Below are 8,657 nucleotides of genomic sequence, written 5' to 3' on the forward strand. Positions count from 1 at the left end.
ATTTCTCATCAAATCTGAGAAACCTCATAATTTCAACAAAGCGGTCCCTAGACATTGTCGCTTTGCAAAACGGTATTCCCCAGTCATTACACCAAATACTGCTAATCGAGTGACGGTTCGTGCCAGATATTCCACGAGCATAGAATATCGCAATGAATGCATCTAGCTCCTCATCAGATAGAGTAAACTGTAAATTATTGTTCCTGCATGCTTCTGCAAGCGTACAGTTCTTTATATGTGTCAATGTATATGAATCAAAAAATAAACGCCATGCGCTCAAAGGACTATCGATAATGATATTTCTTCTGGCGTATCCTGTAGGGCCAGGTGGTTCTCGAAGAATATTTTGGCTGTCACGCCTACCAGGCAAGTGTTCTCCAATTTCAACAGGTTTCCATTGAATACCATCCGCTGAAACTAGTATTCCTTCAGATTCGCCTTCTCTGGTGTTTGTTGTTGCATTACCTTCGCCGCCATCGTTATCTGTTGTTCTTTCATTTCTGGGACGTTTTGCTGATTTTTTCTGTCCACGACCAGGAGGATGGTCACGAGGCAACATAACTGCATGAGCCCGATCCCCAGTTGATGTGCTTGGAATATCTGTAAAAAAGTTGATGAATATTTAGAATTTTTGTTTTGTAAGGGTCCGTGCACACTGGCTGGATTAGCGGCGGAATATCCGACCGGATATTCTCACCACAATCCGGCCCGTACCTGCCCGCTCAGGTACAGAGCGGAGTTTCATACCTGAAGCTCCGCTCCGAACCCCGGGCTGGGGCCGCTGTCTGGGACGGAGCCGTGCTCGCGCGTAAGCAAGCGCTGCTCTGTCCCTGACAGCGGCTCCAGCCCGGGGTTCGGAGCGGAGATTCAGGCATGAGCGGGCAGGTACGGCCTGTATTGCGGCAAGAATATCCAGATGGCTATTCAGCCAGAATTCTGCTAGTGTGCACAGGCCCTAACTCAGTGTGTGGAAGAACAAATAAATACACATAACTACTTACCTTCTGGATTTGTTCCTTCTGAGTCTTCAGATTCACTTGATATGTTCTGAGGAATGAAATCTTCATCACTGTCAGAATCAAATACATGTTCCTGCAATTCGGATTCCGATTCATCCTCCGGTATGGATTGCAAAGTAGCCAGAATATCCTGAGGCTTTATCAAACGTCTTCTCTCCATATTCCTCACAAATTCCATAATTCTATATAGTTCCCTGCTGAAAAATAGAAATGAAATGAAAACTAAAAGAAATAATAACTGTTCTGCCACCTTCAAAAGTAGGTGGGCTGAATCAGTTGACAGACAGCTAAACTATTTCATAACAATTCATACCTGTATGAGTCTTCAGAGCTCGTATGTCTGCGTCTGTTCTCTTTGTCTCTTCAGCTGAACTGAAAGTAAAGTTACTATCCAGAATACTGTCTCCTGCTAGGACCTTAGAAAAACACCACCCTTCATTAGCATAAGATAAGAGCCTAGAGTAAACAAGCTATTTTGTTCAGCATTACACAGTAATACAAGCAGGTAAAACACAAGGAAAATGTGAAAAGTTGACATGTAAATTGAACTACATCTATATGAACATCAGGGTAAATAAGACAGAGTGAAAAAATTATGCACAAAACTTTATAGCAACATTTAGTGACAAAAGGACCTCAAAATATAGTAGGGAGTCAAAATGACTCCCTTCAGTAGTTCTTGGTAAATTTTGAAAAAAACGCGCAAATTTTTCACCAAAATTATTTATTCTCACAAAATCTTTTTTCACATCATATTTGAGGAAAAGTCACCGAGTTTCAAGCCGGAATTCTGAAAAATGTAGTCACAGAAGAGAAATAAAAAACGAAAGGAGTCAAAATGACTCCATCAGTAGTTCTAGTGTTAAAGTCTGCCAGTTGTGTGTTGTTCAATCTATTCACACTTGGTCGCTGACCAATACCATATCTACAAGGCCAGTGCCTAAAACTGTGGTCATCAGACAAGATCCAATATTACTGCGGTAATAATCGTCATATTTTTGGAGCGTGCCATATATTGCTTTCCAGTTGAAATGTTCAAAGCATGTGAAAAGGGACAGGGAAGTGGACGTGATGCTGATGGTGCACACAGAGACTGAGGCCATAGGCAAGATGAAAACTGTGCCTGTTGAGGGAGCACAAAAACACCCACATCATGTCGATCTACTTTTCTGTCCCAATTTCTAGGGGGCCGCGGAACACCACTCTTGAAGCCAGAGCAGTGTGAAAAGGTTGCGAAGGTGGGAAAGTGCATTTACTGTCGATAGAGGTGGATGATGATGATGATGAGACACAATTGCCAGCAAGTCAGGACGAGCCCCAGGGGCATATGTGGTTGACAGGGCGTTGGACAATGAAGTCACTGATCCAACCTGGCAAGGTGACTATTACAGCGAGGACAGCAGCACAGAGTGGGGGAGGCATAGCACCACAACAGGCAGGAACAAACAGTGGGGTTGCCACAGGCACAAGGCAGGCAACTGTTCCCCGTAATGCCAACACAAGGGAACTTGCCAGTCCAACTGTTAGGTCTTCCAGAATCTGGCTCTTTTTTAAAGACTGTCCAGATAACACCAAAAAGGCAATTTGCAACATCTGCCATGCCAGCATCAGCAGCAAAACTACCAGCCTGACCTGTTAGAATCTATGTTATTTTACTATCGGCCATCTTATTGTGGTTTGCTGACTTCTAGTCTTTTCCTCTGGTGCTGGGTGTCTTGGTCACGTGATCTCTTCACTCTTTACTACTCAGCACCTGTCTCCCATTCCCCTCTGGACATCAGTGTTGTTACGCTTGTGCTCTGGCTAAATTGCCTTGTTAAGTTCTTTGTGCTTTGGCCAATTGATATCCTGGGACTTCTTGTTCCACCAGTTTTGTTCCTTTAATCTTCGTTTCTGCAACTAACTTTTCTGTTAGGAGGTCTCCTGTTTTTGCTCCCAGTCCTTAGATCTTTTAGGGACCCCTTTCCCCTTCCTTCAGGTCTTCATTTGAGTTCAGTGCAGGAGTTTCGGTGGGGCTTTTCACAAGGAATAGGGCACCCACTCCAGCGTATGGTTAAGCTGAGTCTCAGTGCAGGGACAGCTTTTCCCTCCTTTTCCTTAGTTCTAAGTTGCAGAACACAACAGTATGTCCAGCCCCATTTAAAAAAGAAAAAAAAAAAAAAAAGAGGTTTTTTTTTTCTTTATTTTTTTTCTCCTCTCCTCTTCCTGGGTTTTCTTCAGTATGAGTACCATCCAGGAGCTTGCTCAACGCTTCAAAGGATTGACTCTGGTGGTTGCCAGTCTTCAGCAGTACGTGAGTAAATACCCTGCAGAATGCTATGAAGAACCTAAGGTAGGATTACATGAGTGTTTCTCGGGGAAACAACAGGAATTTTTTCATTTAAAAACGCTTGTTTGTTGTCTTTTCGGCTCAGACCTAGATCTTCTGGGAGTGATCTACTGCATGTAGGGATTATTATGTCTCTATTGCGCAAAGAACCTCAAATCTGGGCATTTTCCTTGTCTCCTGATGATCATTGTCTGAGGTCTGTGGAGGCATTTTTTGATGCAATGGGTTTGCTGTGCGATGATCCTGATCGGGTTACATCAGCTGAGTCAGAGCTCAGTCGTCTTAAACAGGGTTCACTTGATGCTGAGAGTTATTGCACCCTGTTCAGATGATGGTCTGCAGAGGTCAGGTGGAACGACTCTGCACTCAAGTTCAGTTTCTGGCTGGCTTGAGTGAAAGAATTAAAGATTTGCTCATTGCATTCCCTGCACCTGATACTTTGCAAGTTGCCATGCAGTTAGCTATCCATGTGGATAGAAGGTTGAGGGCCAGACAGAATGAAGAGAAGTTTCCTGTATTGCTGGATTCTGCTTCTCACAATATTCCTGCCGACACTGGGGAACCTATGCAGGTGGGGGCAATGTCATCCCGATCCAAGGAGAGGGACAAGAGGTTCTCTGAGGGACTTTGCTTGTATTGCGTTAAAGCTGATCATTTTTTAAAGCAATGCGAGGTTCGCTTAAGGAAAGAAAAAAAAATGGTCAGTAGAAATAACACTCCCATTCGCATTGCGTTTTTACATTCTGCTGGGGTGTTTTTTCCTGGTAATACCACCTGACAATTCCTGAGAAGGAGGCTTTGAAGGAGTACCTTCAGACTAGTTTAGCTGCAGGTCACATAAGACCCTCTAAGTCTCCTGTGGCGGTTGGGTTCTTTTTTGTCAAAAAGAAGGATGGGGGTCTTAGGACATGTCTGCATTTTCGGGAGATTAATAAGATCACTGTGCGCAATCCTTACCCGTTACCACTTATTCTGGATTTGTTTAACCAATTGACCGGAGCTAAATGGTTTCTAAGATTGACCTTCCTTGGGCATATAATTTGCTGCAGGTGAAGGACGGAGATGAATGGAAGACAGCTTTTAACTAGTGTTGAGCCACCCCCGTAGTGTTCGAGTTCGGTTCGGTTCGTCGAACACCCGTGTGTTCGCAGAACTGTTCGTCGAACTGTTCGACGAACACCTTCGAACACCGTTAAAACCAATGGCAGGCAAACAAAAACACATAGAAACACATAGAAAACACCTTCAAAGGTGTCCAAAAGCTGACAAACTGCTCAGAAGACATAACTAACACATGGAAAAGTGACAAGTACATATAGTCACGCGAAAATAAAAGAGGAGGAGGAGTAAAAGGAGGGGGAGACACAGATATAGGCATGTCATGCCCTTCTAAAATCCAAAAAGTGAGAAGCCGACACGGCCAGTCCGCTCCTGCCCGTGCCACCTCCGTGTCGCCGGGTTTGTGCCAGAGCCGCGGTGAACCCTGATGGCCAGCCCCCCTTTCCCAATACTGGTGCCTGTCCGCTGGTGGGTCGAGCGAGCCCCCCTGTGGTGGAGGCAGCTCTAAGCTTTTTAATTTAAATTGTCTCTCTAATTTAAATGAATACACTTTAAATCCATTTACAAGGATCTATTGGAGGGCAAGTCTCATGCCAGCAGCCGCGTAATTCCAGCTCCAGTAGCGTCCACTAAAGCTGCTGCAGTTAAAAAGCTTTTATAAGGATCGAGCTCGGCTGTCCACCGCAAGGCATCCTACTGCCAGTCCCAGCCCCTATGCCTTGGGGTGCCTCCTGATGCTCTTCACTGAGTATCCCTTGGTCCCGAAGCATTTCCTTTGAAAAAATGAAGTGTCCAAACTACAGGTGGTGTAGCTTGCTTAACAGCCGGGATAATCCGCTGACTAGCAGACCCTGCTACTAGGCACAAAGTATTTCCTGGGCTAGATGCAGTTAAAAATTTGTAATTAGATACTCTCGTTGGATGCTGAGAAAGCATTCCATAGAGTCTCCTGGCACGCCATATATGATTCTCTTAAAAAGCTTGGGGTAGGGGTCTAGGGGACCCTTTTATAGCCAAAATCACGGCCCTGTATCGCAATACGTCACCTAGGCTGAAGATAAATGGAACTGTAGCACCCTGAGGGCTCGGTTGCTACAGAGGTATTGCACCTAACCCAGAGGTGTGATATCTCACTCTCAGGCAAGGATGTAGTGTGGATCAGGACCCGACACCTGCATGCATTACACCACATTGCCGTGGGGCAGGGCGACCAATATGCCCCTGAGATGGGCACGACAGTCCCTGTCCCTGGCTGGAGTGGGGGGAGGGAACACTGAGGAAGGGGAACCCTGTAGTGCAGGAGCAGGGAGGAAGCAGTTCCTGGGTGCATTGAGAAGGGAGTATAAAAGGTGGGCACCATCTTAGTTCAGTGCAGAGAAGTCTGAGCAGAAGTGGCAGGGAGCAGGGGCTCTGCATGAGCTCTGCTCCGGAGGCGGGCCTAGTAACAGAGGCCTAGGCCTGGAAGAGGGAGAAGGAAGGAAGAGGAGCGGAGAAGGCTCCAGGAACGAGGAGCGAAGGGATCTCAGGGGTGCGGACGGGCGAGTCGCCACCGCACGCCAGAATCCACCTGCGTGGAGGGGTCAGGCAAAAGGGGGAGACCGGTCCCCGAAACTAGTGGAGGCAGGAAACGACCCTCAGCTAGAAACAGGAGGCTGTGACATTTTATGTGGCGCAGCCCCTCGCTACACCAGCTAGGAAGGCACCACATAGGGTCAGGGAAACTGGCGCCAAGTTTACCAAGAGGAGGCCCGAGGCAGCCGGACAGAAGGGTTGGTAAGAAAGGCCAGACAAAGGACACACAAAGGGGGTCCTGTGAAGCGCTCCAAAGTTATCTGGGAGTTGTCTGAGCCCCTCACCTGGTGAGCACAGTACGACGTGGGCAGCCGTTACCTGCAGACGTGGTCTGGATAATAAGAACTGTGAGTAAAGGCCCTGGACTGCATCACTGACTCCGTGTCATTACTGCTGCTGCCCTGCACCATCACGCCCATCCTCCGCATACACTGCCCTGAGGCTATACTCCTCCCGTGGGGAGTTATGCCACGCTCTGCTGCACCCACAACACCAGCCTCAGCGGTCTGCCCTGTAGCGGCGGTTCACTCTGACCGCAATCCACGGGTGGCGTAGTCGGACATTTAAACATCAAAACCACATAAATAGTTCCGCCACTGGTTTGACCGCCCTGAGCCACGGAACCGGGTTGCCGCCACGGAGACTACAACCATCAGCATCCACCAAAAAGGGTCCGGCTCCGGGTGTCCCAAGGCCCAGGGGGCGCGTCAGAACATTTTCATCACCTTTCACAATCACCAATGGGACAAGGCAGGGATGTGCTCTGTCCCCTCTCTTATACATCCTAGTGACGGAGCACCTGCTCTCATCAATTCGCCATAACCCCAATATTAGGTGGATTGAGGTGGGAGGCACCGAGTACAAGTGCTCTCTATTTGCTGATGATGTCCTAGTATATATCACTCAATCACATATATCCATCCATGCTGTTATGGCTGAAATAGATCACTTTGTTACATGGTCAAATTTTAAAATCAATGCAGCGAAGTCTGAGGCCCTCGATGTCTCCCTCCCCAAATCCATATAGGATTCCATCCAGTCCAACTTTCCCTTTGCCTGGCCCTCACAGGGTATCAAATACTTAGGAATTCATATTCATAGAGACCTCTCCCATCTATGTTATCTTAATTTTGGGCCCTTTATTGAACAACTCCATACAGACCACGGTTGGCAAGTTAGAACTGTAAGATTCACTATGTGAACCACTGGTGTTTTGTGGAAAAGCACATGTACACTGTGTTCCAAATTATTATGCAAAAAGTGTTTAGGAGTGATAAGGGAAGAATTTGTTTGTTTGTCAGTTAAACTCATTGATGGTGATGTGTGTCAGGGCTCTTTATATCACTGTAAGCAATTGCAGACACCAGTGCTAATTAGTTTGTCAGGTGTGTCCAATGAAAGGCAAGACTACTTAAGAAGGCTCTCTCACATTATTCAGCAGCCTACATTTTCTGCCAAAATGGGAAAGAAAAAGGATGTGTCGGCTGCTGAGAAGCAACAAATTGTGGAGTGTTTAGGTCAAGGCATGACTACAATCAACATTGTGCGATGATCAGGATGAAGTGTCTTGGCAATCAAGAAGTATGTAGCTGATTCACAGTACACACGTGTGCGTGCTGATAAGGGCAAATTGAGGACTCTTTCCTACAGGCAATTACGTCAGGTTGAAAGAGCAGCGGCAAAAAAGCCTTGTCATAGCAGCAGACAAGTTTTTGAAGCTGCTTGTGCCTCCAACGTCCCCCGAACAACAAGATGCAGGGTCCTTCAGAGGTTTGCAGCTGTGCATACGCCATCCTGTCAACCTCCTCTATCCACTTCACACAAGCAGAAACGGCTCCAGTGGGCCAAACATTACATGAAGACTGATTTCAAAACTGTTTTGTTCACGGATGAGTGCCGTGCAGCGCTCGATGGTCCAGATGGATGGAGTGGAGGATGGCTGGTTGATGGACACCCCACGCAAACACGGCTACAGCGCCAACAAGGAGGAGGTGGAGTAATGTTTTGGGCTGGAATCATGGGGAGAGAGATTGTCGGCCCCTTTAGGATCCCTGAAGGCGCTAAAGATGAACTCCATAATGTATGTGGATTTTCTCAAACAGCACTTCCTGCCATGGTTCAAGAAGAAGAACCGTGTATTTCACAGCAAGATCATTTTTCTGCATGATAATGCACCATCTCATGCTGCACATAAAATATCTGCATCTCTGGCTGATATGGGCATAAAAGGGGACAAACTTATGGTGTGACCCCCATGCTCCCCTGACCTCTACCCCATTCAGAACCTTTGGAGCATCATTAAAAGGAGTGTCTATGATGGCGGGAGGCAGTTCACATCTAAGCAACAGCTCTGGGAGGGTATTCTGTCCTCATGCAAAACAATTGAAGCAGAAACCATCCAAAACCTGACAAATTCAATGGACGAGAAAGTTCAGAAGCTCCTTTCGAACAAGGGGTCCTATGTGAAAATGTAACATCACCTAGAATAAAGTTTTGAGTTGAAAAATGTTTGATTTCAGTTTCTAACAACCTGCTAATGCTTATAATTTCAAAAATGACCATTTTTTTGGTCTTTATTAAAATGAAAAGGTTGATCGAAAAGTTTGGGGGATCTAAGAGTGTGGCAACCCAGTAGTCATGATTACTTCGAATTCTGACAATATGAGGGTCATGCTGCA

General features: G+C 46.4%; 1 long non-coding RNA gene across 1 annotated transcript; it reads right to left on the reverse strand.

Annotated features, from left to right (window-relative positions):
- Positions 1–235: 235 nt before the first annotated feature.
- On the reverse strand, positions 236–1,551 carry LOC141252844 (uncharacterized). The gene is made up of 3 exons (XR_012314128.1): positions 1,333–1,551; positions 1,002–1,216; positions 236–600 (listed from the first exon to the last, which is right to left on the reverse strand). It is a non-coding gene; the product is annotated as an uncharacterized lncRNA (long non-coding RNA).
- Between the last annotated feature and the right edge of the window lie 7,106 nt (positions 1,552–8,657).

The sequence above is a fragment of the Phyllobates terribilis genome, unplaced genomic scaffold (assembly GCF_046119375.1).
Source record: "Phyllobates terribilis strain yellow unplaced genomic scaffold, ASM4611937v1 Scaffold_2__4_contigs__length_985480577, whole genome shotgun sequence".
NCBI lineage: Eukaryota > Metazoa > Chordata > Amphibia > Anura > Dendrobatidae > Phyllobates > Phyllobates terribilis.